This window comes from Pogona vitticeps, chromosome 3, assembly GCF_051106095.1.
Source record: "Pogona vitticeps strain Pit_001003342236 chromosome 3, PviZW2.1, whole genome shotgun sequence".
Classification (NCBI taxonomy): Eukaryota; Metazoa; Chordata; class Lepidosauria; order Squamata; family Agamidae; genus Pogona; species Pogona vitticeps.
The window spans coordinates 187,405,833-187,423,463 of NC_135785.1; the positions used below are offsets into that span (position 1 = coordinate 187,405,833).

The 17,631-nt window shown below is 41.0% G+C and overlaps 1 protein-coding gene across 1 annotated transcript in view; it reads right to left on the reverse strand.

Moving 5' to 3' along the window:
* Positions 1-3,034: 3,034 nt before the first annotated feature.
* SMPX (small muscle protein X-linked) overlaps positions 3,035-17,631 on the reverse strand; it is a 44,059-nt gene continuing 29,462 nt past the window's right edge. The window contains exon 5 of the mRNA XM_020789204.3: positions 3,035-3,304. The gene's annotated coding sequence lies outside the window, so the exon portion shown is untranslated. The remainder of the gene's footprint in view (positions 3,305-17,631) is intronic.

The following is a 17,631-nucleotide window of genomic DNA, read 5'->3' on the forward strand; positions in this document are numbered from 1 at the left end:
TGAAAGCAAATACATTTCAGCTGGTCTCTGATTACCAGATACACAATAAAAATCACTGTAATAAGTTCAGGATGGACAACACTTCATGCTAACCAGATAAAACATCCTTTTAAAGAAGAATTGCAAGCATGGGAAACAGGCAGTTTTCATTTGGACCATTGGTTAAAGTCTTTTCACATGTTTTGTGGTTTTTGACAAACATTGCTCCTCTCAAGTTGCTATTAGACCAGGATGGGGAATCGGGAAACATCTGTTGATGTCAATGGGAATGGTGTTGCTCTTAGGCAAACAAAAGCTGTCAGGGGACATTTTTCATTAAGAGAAAAGTACTTCTTCTCACACAGTAGCAACAACAGTATCTATTGTGGTGTAGGCTGTCCTTATTAAGGGAAGACTCAGAATTTTCTCACATAGCTATCCCTTCAAAGATGGGGATCTGTTGTGTGTGGAGCATGTCTTACATAAATGGCACTGACTCAGGCTAATGCCTATACAGCAGGAGCAAAAATGTGTCACATACCTTTGTGATCTGATGTGAAAGCACTGGTTATTGTGCAGAGAAATCTCTCCTGCCTAGTCATCAGTGTTATCACTCATATTTTAAATTCTGGTTTGTATCCAGCATTCCCACTGTTTCAATAGAAAGTGTTTCCATTCATGTCACCGGGAACAGGCAATCTTTGCTCCCTTCGCAGCCCTTTTCACCCTCTGAAAAGGTGTTCTGGAAAGTCTTCTTTGGTAATGAGACAAAAACAGTCCATTATTTTGTCTATGAGAAGACCAGTCCACTCTCAATATAATTAATGTGTATGTGCCATCAAGTTGCATAAACTGATGAAATCAATAAGAATAAAGTGCTGTGAAGCTGATTCCAACTTCTGGTGACCACTGCCAGGGTTTCCTGGATATAAAGCACTCAGATGTGGTTTACCATTCTTGCTGGCCTGTAGCCAGGTACCCAACCCACTGAACTATCTAGCCAGCTATACTTAATACATTCTCCTGTTATATCGTCTTCATACACATTCTTACTTCAATTTTCACTTTCTTGTCCATACTGGTTGAACTCCTCTGTTGGAATTACGAGTGTGGAAATAAGCTAATGTGAGGGGGGAAATTCCATGGAGAAATAGGATCTGTGCAATTCATCTTATTATCAGTTCATCTAGTTTTCTGCCATTGGTGGTGAAAATCAAACATGTGCTAAGCAGTTGCAATAGAAAGTATAAAAGAGTTAATGTAGAATAATTCCTGAATAAAATAAAGACTACACCAAATCATTTCATCATATATAATTTGATACTAATTCGGTCAACGGGAAACTGTTTTTTCATGTTTTAATTAAATGTGCTTCCTTCTCTCTAAAGAATTTGGACATTAAAATGGAATTGAAACTTATGGGATTTTCCAACAATCTGCATAATTCCACTAATGAGAGGAAAATATTTAGATACCTAATATGTCATTATCATAGTCACACAGATCTGGAGGAGAAAAATATTCATTAAACTCATTAAAACTGAATTTCAAGCCGATGAATTTTAGATTAAGGGGACAATTATTTTATACATGAAACTATTTGATCATACACTTACTGCTGATATATGAAACAGTGAATTAAATCCAGAGTTACACACAGGTAAAATGTGTGAGATTTAAGGCAGACATAACTACCATAAATCCTATTCAGGTCTGTTTTAAGTATGTGTCAGGTATTCTATTTGGGATTAATGACTTAGTTTTTAAAATGAAATTAGTAATGTCAGATGTTGTCTGGCCCAACAGTAAGCAGAGCCTCCAGCCACAGAGTTGTGCCTCCAAAAATACCCAGTTCTACCAAAATGAAGTGACAACTTGCCATATTAATAAACAACTGAGTTTCTCACATCTGAAGTAGTTTCATTGTCTGTTCATTCCACAAAACTCAACATTCCCTTTAAATTATTGTGATAGAAATGAAGTAAAATATTTAACATTGAGTCAGCATATTAGTCTATCAAGCTCAATGTTGTCATGTGATCACTGCAGGATTGGCCCTATCATAGGCTAGAGTGAAGCAGTTGCCTCAGGCAGCAGATGAGGTTAGTACATAGAGGTTAGAACTGGGTGCTATGCAGTTTGTCCTGCATCCCATCAACTAGCTTGTTTCCTTGTGGATGATGCTTTCTCGTTGCTCATGTTGGAGAAATATTCTGCTGCCGGTCCCATGGGCTCTTGTACATGGAATAAGAAGATATGCCTTTGGTCAAGTGAACAGTATCCAAAGGCTCACACATTGGCCTTTTGCATCTATCCTGATTTCTGATTTCCTTTTAATTCACGGAAGTGTCCTGTATTGAACCAAGGACTTTTTCCATACAAAATTCCACCATTAAATCATGGCTTCTCCTGTACTTGCCACTGCTGGTTCATTACTGTCACATTTCCATGAAGAAAAATAACCCCCCAGCTGCCTAAAATCACAGGTTTATTTGCAACAGAATCTGGATGGGCAAGCACATATAAATTATGGAGGTCATTAAAAGTAACCTAATAGGTAACCTCCATCATCCAGATGCATCACCACATTCAACTGATCCTGTGGTTTTTGACCCAGAGCAGAAGCCTGCTTCCCTTTGTGGATCTCCTTATCAGGGGTTCCAGATATTTTATACTTTCACAATTCAGACAATTAATTTGGTTACATTGTGTCTGATACTTGTTTAATTAGAGCAGCAAAATTTTATGAGATTATTTGTGTCCCTGACTTTACATATTTCCACATGTGTTCGTTCAGCATAATCCACATAAACCTTTTCTATCCCTCGTGGCTATTTACTCTTTGGCTGAAATGTAATAGTAAGTCACAACTAGAGTAGGCCCATTCAGCCAATGGAACTTTCAGAGGAGTTGACTCACCAGATCCCCAGTTAGTTGTGACTCACTACTGGATTTCATCCAGTATATGCACACAATAGGTGTGTCTGTTATGTTTATTGTCCTATTCTTTGGATCATACTTAAAAGGGGGGGGGGGAATTTTAAAAAAAACACCCTTTATTTTGCTTCTGTGTTTACAATTATACTACATTTATTGCTACTCATCTGATCAAATTCACTTCCTGAATATGTACACATGTATTTTTCTACTGTTGTATCACTCATACACTTTACAATCAGCAAAATAAATAACAAGTTAATGTAAATGTGCAAAGATATTTCTGTGAAGGTTTTTGTTCTTTGGATGCTGGTATAAATATATAAATTATTTCAGCCATCTTTCTTGATTGCAATCCATTTATCTTCTCCATATGTTCTAGACAGACCTGGAAAAATAAAATCCAAATGAGTTTCATTTGTACCTTTGAAGAAAATATGTGGACATTCTACACAACAAGTTATTCCAGTACATAGAGGCAATCATCATGCCTTACATTAAGGCCCATTCCTCTGTAAAGAGAAAGGACTGTGAGATTCGTAATGCCACCATTATTTAGCACTCATCAGCAAGAGGCTGCTGAGTGTCAAAATAGTAGGATCTAGAGACCTCTTCCTCTCCTGAAATAGAAAATTGTTCTGTATGTCTAACCCCAACCCACACACACTGATGGGTGTGAAGAGAATGTAGGCCCAGTTCTACACATCTCTTAATGTGAAATAATTACCCTCACAGTCCTTTCTCTCAGTAGGCAGTCATGTGGACAGTCTGGTTATGAAACTAATCTTGTATTTCAGTGGGGCAAATGAATCTTGCAAGCCACCTCCCCACCCTACCAACAAGGGTTAATATGCCAGACAGATGCTTTCACTGGATTGCTTGCTGTGATGTACTTACAAGGGACAGGTTGGATGCAACAGGAGTAGGAGACCCAAACTCAAAGCATGAAGCAGAATTTAAAGACAGAGCAGAGTACAGTTTGTATATTCTAGTATGTTTTATAGGTGAGGACAGCAAGAGCTGAGATGCCTTCTCCTATTTACTCCCCACATGCTCAGCTGGAAGAAGATTTCGTTACCAAAATGGCCACTAAACCATGATTTATTATCAGCATGGTGCAGTGTGTACTTGCAGACCCATTAAAATCCCACACCACTGCTATTCAACAGAAATCCTCCTTGCCTGTATACATGAGCAGGTGAATAACTGCTCCCATTGAAACCAATATTCTTGATTTGTACATTGTCTTCACTAATAGATGAACCCACTCTTCATCTTTTTGGATCACCCCTTGCTTAAAACCCCCACGTTTAAGGCTGAAGTGGTAGGGAGGGACATTCTTTGTTCTAAACCTAGTCTTGTATAGTCTGTGGTCTACAAAACCCATGGAAACCCAAGCACAACACCATTAGACATAAAGACTGGCCAAAGTTCTGATAAGACAGCAGAAATAAAACATGTCAAATCACAGGAAAATCATAATACCTAATTGGTGATTGTGCTGGGTCACAGGTCTGCAGATCTGCATCTATTTGTCTAATTTTCAGAAAGGAATTTGAGTGACCCTTAGTTTCAATTTGCAAGTTTCTGACTGATCTGTTAGCCTTGAGGGCCTGTTGGTGAGGAGGACAACAAAAGATCTGACTCATCAGTGAAACCTTTCCTCCCTGGAACAACTATTATGAGGGACTGGGATCTATTTCTGAAACACATCGATAAAGTTGGATATAAAGAGGTCTGGTGTGCCAGATCCACCCCATTTGGCATGCTTGCTGCACCCTTACCACCACCACCCCCACCCCAGAGCTTGTTTTGACATAATGAAGTTAGAATAGTTATTTTCCCAATAAGAGAAGGTGCAGCAAATTGATGCATCTAAGGTATAAAATTTAAAGGTACTGTTCTGAGCTTCTGAATGCTATTCTCAAAACTTTATTTTTAAACAATCAGATACATTCCTCCTCCTCCTTTTAAATGCGAAAGGAATTCTTTTTAACATTTACATTATATGTTAAATCTACTCCATTATTTCCAAGTTCTGCTTCTCCTCATAACAATTCTAGGAGGTAGGAATGTCTCAGAGAGGTTGACTGACCTACATTTACCCAGTAAATTTCACAGGTGAGTGGAGCTTTGCACCTGGGCTGCCCTGATCCTAACTTGATGCTATAACCACTACACAACACTGTTCTCTGACATTTGAAGGTTGTTCTGCTAGGAAGGAAGGACAAAGAAGGCATTAAACTTCTAAAGTTTGCTTAAAAGCTTCTGGGTACACAAGTGCGCTTGCATTGCAGTCTGAGTAATTACACTCTGCCCACACAAATTCTCCCTGCCGTTTCTTTTGGAAATGTTCTTTAGCTGTTTCTCTCCTGAACAGTGAGTATTTCTGAATACTGAGCTTTGCAGCTGTGGGCGGATGAAATGACATAGATGCTGGCAAGAACGAACCTTATCCTCAGTTTTAAGTGCACAGCACCTATCAGCTCAATATCATTACTTTCACTGTTAAGAACATCATGTGCCCCATAGTTGGCAACCTATTTTGATAACAATTAATATAAAAGAGGCCAATGTAACGTGTGTGTGTGTGTGTGTGTGTGTGTGTGTGTGTGTGTGTGTTCATATCCTCTCCCATAGCTCACAGGGAGATCTATTAATAAGATCGAACATATTTTTATTGTTTTATATGCTGTTGTCTATTAGCCAATAACCTTTGAGTCAAACTCCATGTTATATTTTTAAAAGTACCATAGAGTCTATTGTTGTTGTTTTTACTCAGAAGTACCCCCCACATCTAGACTGGAGCTGTACGATGTAGAGAAAGGAAGTTGTATCTTAAAATCCACAGATGTAGTCCCCCCCCTTCTGAAAGTCAGTTCCCCCATGGAACAGTTGACAAGGGTAGAAAACTTCCGATTGGTGCTAATTGTCATGGTGGAGGAATTGCTTGCAATACGGTCATGGGTAAGGAGGAAGGATATAGCTGCTCTTTGCTGCATACTTCACTCTGGCTTGGGACCAGGTGTTCCTTCTCTTTTCCCCACAGAAAAAAGAAACTAACAATTGACATGAATTCTCCACTTCATATAGTACGCTACTTGGCCTTTGGTTTGGAAAACAGAAAATACTCCTGTTTATTTCTCTGATGGTGCCCTTTTTCAGATAATTTACACTGAGTGATTGCTTCATATCAATCTAAATATATACGCTATATCAAATTGCTACCTTCAATTAACATTTGAAGAGAAAAGTAGCCAGTTTTATATTCCCAGTGATTAAAAAAGCAGCTGTAGCTCCCACTTGCAGAATTCTTTATTTTTGTTGCTATAGCAATTAACAACATTGCCTCTCAATATCGTTATCTAATCTTAATGTCTTCTCTATTTCATCGTCTGTATGAACTTGAACTTCATCTTCTTTTAGATGATACATACTTCTATATGAACTCAAAATTTCTGTGTGAGCTTTCATGGACATGACTACTTAGTCTACAGATTAATGTATGACTGTTGGCTACAACATTTGTTTGGACTCTTTGTAGTCTATACTTTCTTAGAACTACTTGCTTGACTACAATCCAGACATGGAAATTAATAATGCATATTTCCCCAGCATTCTCAGCTCACTGTTTGGTTTAAAACTGGAGGATATCTTTGGGGGAATAATATGGAAAAACTCCACATTGATTACGTATCTGGGCAGGTTTCAACGGTGCATGTTGGAAATGATCATATAATTGCCCTATCTGAAGACCTAGAAGAAAACCATAAAGTAAGAACACAAGACTACATCACCTGCAGAAATTGTGTACAACTGAATAAGTACCACCACCTACACGCTTAGAAAAATATTTAATGAAGACATCCCATCAGTTATTGAGTCAGTTAAGGAAGCTCAATTAAAGGTGCCTCAATTATTTCCAGTATTTTGGCTAAAGTAAACAGTGTACATTAATCCTGCTGATACAATTGGTAGCATTAATGCTATTGAGAACAAGTAATGTGGAATTTTAAAAATGGCTCCTTATTATTCCCCTGGCCCCAACTCTACATTGCCCAAGAACTGAGCCAGAATGCCATAATTTTGTAATCTTGACTGAGTTTTCATATGCCTTTCATTTAAGATGATTTTTAGGATCTTTTTACTTCAAACTGAGAACTTTCAGTTAAATCAATGAGTCTGTTTCCTGACTGTGATCTTTCACTGTGTCCTGCAGTGATCTTTCTGGGCCATCTAATTACCAGCAGGGTAGCCACCCAAACAGAAGGTGTCACCTTCAAGGGACAGTGTACTGATCTGCCATCCCCCTCAAGTATAGGTTACTTAGGATCCTATTCACATTTTTAACTCTTGCTGTATACTCTCTTTGTGGGGCATCACTTCTAGGTTTACAAACACATGACGGGTTTAAAGTACAAACTTAGATATCAGTGAAAGCACGGAACCTGAAGAAATAGGGTGTAGAGGGGAATCCTAAATGTTAGCTTCCTATGTAAAGGCAGCAATTGTTTTCCCAGTGACAGTTGAGGTTCCATTTTCTATCTACTTTTCAGTCAACTGTTATCATATTTCCTGTTGTTTGATAGCACTTGGTTAAAAAGTAGTTATATACTCTCTGTAGTAATCTTACTAGTTATTAAGAATCACAGAATTGTAGGGGTAGAAGGGATCCCAAGGGTAATCTAATCAAACTCAGAACCACATGGAGTTTTCTGTCGCATTTACAATCTAATACAAATGTGGACTGTGCCCCATTTGCAGCAAGAGCTCTGAGGTGTGAGCTGGCAAATAATTCCTATTGCATTTCATTTGGTGGTGTGGTTTTCAGCATAATTGTTGATGGTGTAAACAAGCATTTTCATCTTCTGCCTGACAAATATCACCCAGCACGTTTGTGTGGGAAAATGGGGGAGTAGTAGGAACTCAAGGAGACTGTGCCTAGAATCCATTTCCATATATGGAGAGCATAGTACAACAGGGAAAGTCACGCCAAGCCCACATCTGATATCCCAGAGAAGAGATCGTACTTTCTGGAAAGCCTTTGAGCCCTAGTGCCAAATCTTTTGCAGAATAGGCACTGGTTGTTCATGTTACCAACTTTAGAGGCAAAAAGGCTATTCTGCAAGTCTTACTGGAATGATTGATTACTGGACCACAGCTCTTGGAATGCTATGCATATTGGCCCATACATTTCTCAGCCCATTCTGTTGTCATGGTAATTCCACCCCAGAAATGTGTTTTGGCACACCCTTTCAGCTTTACGCGAAGTATGATCTGTTCCAAAATGTCCACTACATGAAACATCTAGTGAGAATACTCTACCGTCTATGGAAATATCATCTATCCAGTCACATTTCAGGATTCATGCATAATAACATCACCAACACTGGAAACATGGAGCAAAAGCCATATTGAGTTACCTTAGGCTAGATGTCTGTGTCTATCATGTAATTAAATACTGACATAAAAGTCATATGCATAAAGGGATCAAATTTAGGTCATATTAACCAGTCTCTCTTATGCCATGCTTTAGCATGTTGCCCTTGCCACCTTGCACAAAGCCACCACAAATAATTGCATTGTTGGGACTAGGCTAGAGCTCAGGTTCTTCATATATTGCTAGCAGAGAACAAGCAACTGCGTGCCAAGTGGCCAAAGATGTATGAAATGTTTCCTACTCAACAAGTTTCTAAGCTAGAGACCATGTGATGTTTACTCCTCAGCTGAACCCATTTATAGATGCATTACTCACCACTGCCCCAGTTAGTAGACATGTTCCATTTTTCAAAAAATTCCATTGCCATTTATACAGCATGAGGCAAAGTAAGTTGATGAGGAGTTACTGAATTAGACTGTCAAAGCCCCTCTGTTTGACACCCTCTGGGGAACAGGCAGGATTCAGGGCCCCTATTTGAATAATGAGAGGTCAACTTTGCAAAGAAATTAAACCACTGCAGTGAATGTGATAAGGATATGAGGTTTCATTTTGGGGAAAGGAAAGGAAGTTGGCAGGGCAGTTACACTGAGGTGTCCTCAAAATTAAGACCCACTGAGTTCAAGGGGGTTTATGACCACATAACTGTGCACAATATATAAGTTTATAATAATGCATTACTTAATTCAATAAAATAAAAAGGAATCAGAATTTATGGGAGCTGTATAGGTTGCAGGTAGAACAGGAATGAAATCCTTTGCATTATGAACAGAAGCAAGAAAAACATCCCTGGAAGAGAGCTTATTCTGAAATGCCTTAACCTTGGACTCTACCTATAAATAAAGTAATGTGGAGCTATAACCCTCCAATCATTTTTTCACACTACTTTCTAGCACTCATTTCTAGCACTGCTATATTTGTTGCTCCGGCATACAGAAAATATTTTTCTTTGGGAGAACATAAAGTGAAATGTAAGGGGGCACTGCTCTAACAAGATGGTTTGTCTTAGAGTGTAACTGCTTATTTTTTGCTACTTATGTTCATGGTGGCTCCCAGGCTGTGAAATTTCCTACCAAGGGATGCTGGGCTTCCAATGTTAGGTAAAGACATGGTAGCTTTTGGCTGCTGACTGGCTGCTAAGAAATGGGCTTTTAATTTGTAACTGATTTGTTTTTAAAATAAATTTTAATAAGATAATCTTTTTAACCAAGTTGTTCCTAGTGCTAATAATTTTTATATGTCATTTTATGTATGTACTTGGAAGCTGCCTAGAGTGGTCGTGAGACCAGATAGGTGGGATATAAATAAAATAAAATAAAATAAACAAAACAAACATTATCATAACTGGTCGAAACCCACTAGTAAGTTACAACTAGAGTAGGCCCATTGAATCAACTGAACTTACAGAGGAATTGACTCAACAATTTCCTATTCTCTCAGTGGGCGTACTTTAGTTGTGACTTACTGCTGGAGTTCCACTACTGTTTTTTATCTGAATTTGTTTTTTGTTTATACTGGGAGCTGCTTTGGAGCCCAGACCTACAAGAAAGACGTGAGTTAAAGCAAGCAAGCAAGATCAGATAAGACTACTTTCTTATCTAACAGTGCAGGCTGTAGTGGCATCAGAATGGAGAAACAGAGGAGGAGCTGAGTTACGCCATATCCAGACCCTTCTCAACTCAGACGTGAAGCCTATAGCCATTGTGCCCGGAAAAAGAAAGAGTGAGGATGATCCTATATGATTTCCAACTTCCCTAGGTTGGGAAGGATCAGGATTGTACACCAGAGTGTCATTTGGCTTAGTGTCACCTCAGTCAAACCTCAGCCATCTTGACTCGTTAGTTCTGTGCCTTAAATCAATATTGTTGGAGACAGCCGTCAGCAACGACAAACAAAAAAAAAACACTGCTAGAAATCCAATATTCTGCAATAATGCTATTTATAAGCCACCAGGAGCACTTACAAACAGCAGAATTAGGCTTATGTCTTACTGATTTACAACCTCTAGTTTTTAATGCAAGCTTTTAATTCTTTATGCCACTTTGGGATGGACTGCATTTACGGAAAGCACTTGCAGGAAACCCTTGCAATTATGGATCCTTTGGTATTTATTTTGGACTCTGCTGTTCCTAAGCAACAGTCGTGGCCTTTGATGTACTAAAATAAAGTTAATTCAGAATTAAATTTGATTTATTACAATTATTATTTTTTAAAAAAAATATTTTGCACCTGCAAGGTCTCCACAGTTGATATGAATAAGCAGCCAAACAAAGGCAGCAGGTGTTAGTTTTGCCCATGCTGTGTTGTTATTCCCTTTATCCTTGTAGTTATTGCATACCTATCTTTTCTGTTTAGAAACAAAAGATACGTGTCAAAGGACACAATGAGTCACAAATTCACGACACTGTCAGGCACAAGGGCTAAAATGTCATGCACTGCCAGGCACAAGGGATAAACACACACACTACACCATATACTCATAGCGCGCTATAGCAACGGATGTGTTCTAAAACCGAAACATAAATAATCAGTATGGAATGTGGGAGAGCTTTCTTCAAAATCTTCATTCGGGTGGTCTCAGACCCATTTATGGTTCAGTACAGGAGGCTCAGCTTTGCCCATTACTAGCAAATAACTGAATGCCTCTGATGCTCATTATTACAAACCTCATCCTAAAACACACTAGCTTAAATGTCTTGTGTAAAATGCATTCAAAAAAGACCTTATGTTTCCAAAAGATAAATATAGGACTATCATGTCTATAGGTACAGATCTTCTGTAGAGGTCTATCTTTCTGACTAGGGCGCTTACTCTGCCACATTCTACCTCTGCAGCATCTCACAGAGAGCTTTTTTTTTTTTTTGAGAGAGAGAGAGGGAAATGGGCTAGCTGAATTTGACCCATAATCACATAGTAAAGTGTTTTGACGTCTCAAACTTTGAAGCTGGAAACTTTTCTATTCCTCCCTCCCAACTACCCACATCCCAACCTATGTTACATTTTGTCTTTGGGCTACATGCTGAAGGACTATGATTAGATCTTATAGTACATTATTTTTCACTTATTTTAGTATTTTTTTAAAATCATCTTTTAATTTTTTTATTTCAGGTTTTAGGTTTATAAAGTGACTAACAAAACAGAAGGAAGTGAAATATTAGGAAAAGGTTCCATCTCCTGCAGCTGCTTTGAATAAAAGTATGCAGGATCCAAAGTGGCAGTATCAGAAGACAGAATCCTCCAAAGTGGATGGATGATGTCAGTTGTTGCCCTCCTGGCTCAGGACACAGGGTACTAGGGTGCCAAGTCTATAAATCCAGACACTCTCCCACGTAGCAGATATATTTGGCCAAGATCCTGTTTAGTCAAGCCACCAACTGTAGCCTAGAGTGGCATAAAACTGATGGTGTCTGCACAAGGGAAGCACTGAATGCACAATGGCAGCGCACATGCAAGGAACACAATTATTCTACTGGTAGGACTTTCTGCTCAGCAAGGTCTCAATAAAATCTGGTATATATATATATGAATGTCCCTCACCAATGAGGTCCATATTATAAAACACCATCAAGATTGACTGGTTGCACTATCTGAAACATTATATTCACAACACTCCCTGATCCAATTTTTGTAATTCTACAAAAGAGGAACAATTTACATAGTTTGCTGCCTGAAGCCAAGGACAAGATGTTGCTCTGTATACAGAGGTTGGTGAGACAGACAGATGAGTATCACTGCAACACTGATGAAATATCCGTATACCTTACACCATATCTGAGGAGAGTAGGGTAGCTCAGATTGTACATTCCGGGTCACATGACACCAACAGCTCCCTCCCCCAGCATCTGCGTACCCCCTAGCATTTGCAAATGGGACCAATATTCCTGACTTCGGGGGAGTCTCATCATCTGCCGTCTCTCAGGCACTGAGTGAGAGACAGTGTGGCTGTGCTGCTGCCAGTTGCCAGGGTTTCCTGAGGGAGTTTGGCGTGGACTCCCTCGGCCTTGCGGGACTGCCCCTCGCTGCCTCTGGCTGTCCCACCCCCTCCCCAACATCAGCCACCTGGCTTGGGGGGAGAAAGGGATTTGTGATTATCAATTGCCATAAGGTTACGTACATAGAGATCCACAGTGGATCTGAGGGAACAGGAAGGGGGGAGGGCAATGGAGGGGGCAGCCATTGTGGTGGTGCTGGGTAGGGGAAGGAATGGTGGTGGGGATAGAACATGCCCACGTAGGAGAAGAGAGGTTAGATATCTTACATCCTTCCCCTCTTCTAGTCCTACCTCCAACCAGATGGTATCAGGTGACCATATCAGCAAACCCTCAAGCAATGCGGTGCTGTTGATGAACACCAGGTCAGTACAAAATAAGACTGCCCTCATCCATGATGTAATTCTGGATGAGGGTGCTGATCTGGCATGTATTACTGAGATCTGGGTGGGAGAGAAGGATGGTGTTCCCCTCTCCCAGCTGTGTCTGCCTGGGTACTCGATCCAGAACCAATGTCGCTCGGAGGGTTGGGGAGGGGGAGTTGCTATATAGGAGTTCTATCTCTTTGACCAGGCTTCCTGTCCCTTTGAGAGGAGGTCTTGAGGGTCTATATTGTGTGTTGGGCTTACGAGACAGATTGGGGATTCTGTTGGTGTACCGCTGTGGTGTTCACCTTTGTGGCACCTGCATGTTTGGCCCTCACAAAGGTTCATGTCGCGTTTTCCTCTCGCTGCCACCAGTGGATTACCTCATTCCACAATATAAATGACGTTTGTCAGGACACTTGTCTTGTGAATTCAAACAGAACTTATTTATTGAAGTGAATCAGATTTAATAATAACAGAAGTTCTTCAGGTAACCATTGTACACAAGCAAATCGTTAACAGTACTCTCAGTACATACTTTTCTCTTACAATATCATTGCCACTTTCTCTACCTATTTTCTTAACCAGTCTTATCACTCTGTATCTCTTCCCTCTCTCTCTGACTAACTTAACTCTGACTCTGACTCTTTGATTCTGACCCAGGCTCCGCCTTTTAACATCTCTTTTCAGCTCCACCTCTCAAACACATTAGCATAGAACCTGAATAATACATAACTTATTTTGCATAACAAGGGGTGAACGCTACAACTGCCCACCCTGCTGCATACCAACAGTCTCCCTGCCTGAGCTGATGGAGGTAATCTTGGACCTGGTGTTGAGACTCCCAGGCTGTTGGTGCTGGGGGACCTGGTTTTCTCAACGGGACTGGAAAATGGTAGTTTGGGTGTGGAGGAGCTGGTTCTGACCCCATTGCCATGGTCAGACCACTTCCTGGTCAAGTTTAGTCTATTAGCTTCTTCTTCCCTCTAAGATGATCCGCCCTCGGAGACTAATGGATCCAGCCATATTACTTCCTCATTTTGAGGGGGAAATTGCTCAGATTCACAGTGGGTTGGACTCCACTGTTACTGCAGAATCAGAGGATGTGTCCAGTCTGCTGTGTTTAGCTCAAGTATTAATGGATGAGTCTGAATTGTTGAGCCCTGAGGATGTGGACAGGATGCTTGGATCTGTCTCGACTCTTGCCCATCTTGGCTAATAGGAAGATCTGCCAGAGGGGTTCGTACCTGGGTCCAGGAGACCGTGAACACCTCTTTGAGAGAGGAAGTGGTCCCTACCACCTTGAAAGAGGCAGTAATTCGGCCACTCCTAAAAAAGCCTAACCTGGACCCAAGGCTGGTGGTTAACTACCGACCAGTGGTGAACCTCCCTTATTTGGGCAAAGTGTTGGAGCAGGTTGTGGCCCGGCAACTCCAGGCGCTGCTGGATGAAACTGATTTTCTGGATCCATTTCAATGGGGTTTCAGGCTAGGTTTGCCTTGATAGCCTTGCACGCTGACCTTTGCCGGGAGAGAGACACGGGAGTGTGACCCTGTTGACACACCTGGACCTCTCAGCAGCTTTTGTCACCATCGGCCATGGTGTCCTTCTGGATAGGCTGGCTGGGTTGGGAGTTGGGGGCACTGCTTTACGGTGGTTCCGCTCCTTCCTGGATGACCGTGTCCAGAGGGTGGTGCTGGGGCTGCTCTGTCCCATGGTGTTTATGTTATGGAGTTCCTCAGGCTGTCCCCCATGCTGTTTAATATCTACATGGAACTGCTGGGAGAGGTCATCAGGAGGTTTGGGCTGAGGAGTCAGGAATATATGCTGAGGAGTCAGGAATATATGCTGACAACACTCAGCTCTACCTCTCGTTTTCCACCAATCCAGGTGAGGCGGTTTCTGTGCTGAACTCGTGTCTGGACCTGATAATGGACTGGATGAGGGTTAATAAATAGAAACTCAATCCAGACAAGACGGAAGTGATGTTAGTGGGTGCTTCACCGAACAGGCTGGAGGGCCATTTCCCTAAGGAACAGGGTCCGCAGCCTGGGGGTGCTCCTGGACCCCAGTCTAACTCTGGAAGCCCAGGTGGACTTGGTGGCCAGGGGTGCCTTTTTTCAGCTGCAGAAATTATACCAGCTACAGCCCTACCTGGACAAGCAGAGTCTCATGACAGTTACACACCCACTGGTAACATCTTGTATAGATTACTGTAATGCACTCTATGTGGGGCTGCCTTTGAAGACAGTCCAGCGACTGCAACTGGTCCAGACCGAGCTGCATGGCTGGTGTGTGGTGGGGCCTCCCAGCAGTGGAGGACAATACTACGGAGTGGGGTGGAGGTGGGTAAATTCCAGGCTGACATGCATTGACTCTTGTATCATGTAGTCAACAGAAAATAATGCAAATCAAGCAGTCACAGTCTTGGTTCATTTCTCACATTATTTGTCAATGTTGTTGCACCCTAAGTCTGACTATAATAGATAATATTCTGAATAATTGCTTAAAATGGATGATGGCATTTCCAAGATATGATAATCTTATTTTATATGTACTCTATTTCTAGCAGTACATTCAGGAAAAAAAAACAAATACAGCATGGCCAAAGTCCTGTTGCTTAGTGTAGCAAATTGCATTAGAGGAGACCCACAGAATCAATGAGAATTTAGTACATCAGCTCCTCTGTAAGATCCATTTATTCAAATGGGGATATTCTATCTTATTATGATAAAGTAAGTCACAGCTAACGTAGTCCCATTTGAATCAATAGAACTTATGGAGGTGTGACTCCCCCAAATCCCCATTAACGGTTTATTCAGTGCAATTCACTACACTAAGGAATAGGATTTTGGGCTACATACACTTACAATAACACTTATAGTATAACTGTAACAACAATCCATTTAGAATGTATCAAAAGTTTCAGTGAGCATAACCCATAAGCAATACGCCAGTTACACTCAAATGGAACATTTATTTCCTTAAACCTGTAATTAAAATCATATATCCAAAGATGTGCATAACCCCCTTTTTAAAAATACAAAACAGAGGGGGGGGGTGAAAGATGGCCATGACATCAAGTGACATCATGCCTAGCCCTTGTCATGCCCACCCAGCCTTTATTTTAAAAAAGGGAAGAGAAAAAAGCACTGTAACTTGGATGTGTATTACAAACAATCTTGCAATGCTTGCAGCTAACCCAGAAGTTTCCTCCAAATTATGGAGAAGGTATAGTTCCAGGTCATAGCAACTGCTCTCCTGGCTACCTCTAGGCTAAGCAGTACTATGTGAGACAAGAGGGGAAAGGCCTTTTCCTAGCCATATGCCCTCATTAAAAAATATAGAAGGAAAGGCATTACAAACTCCTTGTTTATATTATATGATGCTTCTCAGGTACAGGGTTGGTGGTGTCTTTAGGTGGAATGAGGTAACTGTCTCAGGTAGAGTATACTGGAGAACAGGGTAGCAGAAGCCCCAGGTTACTCCTCCTGCAGCTCTTGGCAGTTCTTTTCCATTGGACGTTAGTGTGAGGTGTGTCACATGGCCTTATCCTAAAATAGACTAGTGACTCAGATATGGAGGACTACAATATTCCTTTGCTAGACTGGAATTGAAATTTACCTGCCAATCAAGTTGGCTTTTGCATGCAGAATGGGTAAGAAGGGCGGGGGGCATTGTTCTTAGCCCCAAGCAGCTAAATACCTTGGCCAAGGCATGCTCAACAAATATTAGTACTTAAATTTGATACCATTTGGGGGAGGGGGAGGAAAGGAGTAATGTTATCTTCATCCTCATCATCTTACAACTGCAGAGCAGGAAGGGACCCTACAGATCATCATGTCCAGCCACTGTCAAGAAGACACAGTGAAGAACTGAACTCCCATTCTCTGGCTCCACAGCCAGAGACCTAAACCTGAGCTATCCAGATGTTTTGTTCATGGAAAGGAGGAGCAAATGTTTAGACTAAAGTACAATTACTTAGGTAAGGTAAAGGTTCACCTTGACTTTTAGTCCAGTCGTGTCTGACTCTAGCGCACGGTGCTCATCCCCGTCTCCAAGCCATAGAGCCAGTGTTTGTCCGAAGACAGTTTCCATGGTCACGTGGCCAGTGCGACTAGACATGGAACGCCGTTACCTTCCCACCGATGTGGTATCTATTTATCTACTTGCATTTGCATGCTTTCAATCTGCTAGGTTGGCAGGAGCTGGGACAAGCGACAGGAGCTCACTCCATCACATGGATTTGATCTTACGACTGCTGGTCTTTTGACCTTGCAGCACAGAGGCTTCTGCAGTTTAACCTGCAGCACCACCACCACATCCTTTGCAATTACTTAGAGTTGCTTAAATATAGCTAGAGTCTAGTTTAAGGTAAATGAGAGAACAAAATTGACGGTTGCAATGAAAGTTAGTAATCCAGATGGATGATAGAGGCGGGGAGGAAAGATGGTGGATGGGGAGAGACTGAGGGACTTACTAGTCCTCAATGTATTCACTCAAGTCTCCAGTTTGTTATGAATTTGTTTTCATGCTTCCTCTGATAATTATTCTGTCATTTACCCTGGATAATTTTCAAACACCTACCCTAATAGCTACACCTACGCAGTGCTGTGAACATAGAAAGGCAGTGAAAGTATATTTTTCTGTGCCCCCAAAATCCAGACTATTACCAGAAGAAGCAGTAGCCAAGAAAAGCAGTGAGTCCTCACAGTGTTGGACAGGAGGCAAGAACATATTGTGAATTTACATTATTAGTAAAAAGAGGAATTAAAAAAAACCAGGAAGGAAGTACATTTCTGGTTGTCAGGGAAACCCAGAAGGCCAAACTATGGAGGGAGCTGAATATTTTATTCTGTTTTGATATTTAACTGAGAAAATTGGAGATTAATTTCTGTGAGTGTGTTTCCCCAGAAGACAAAGA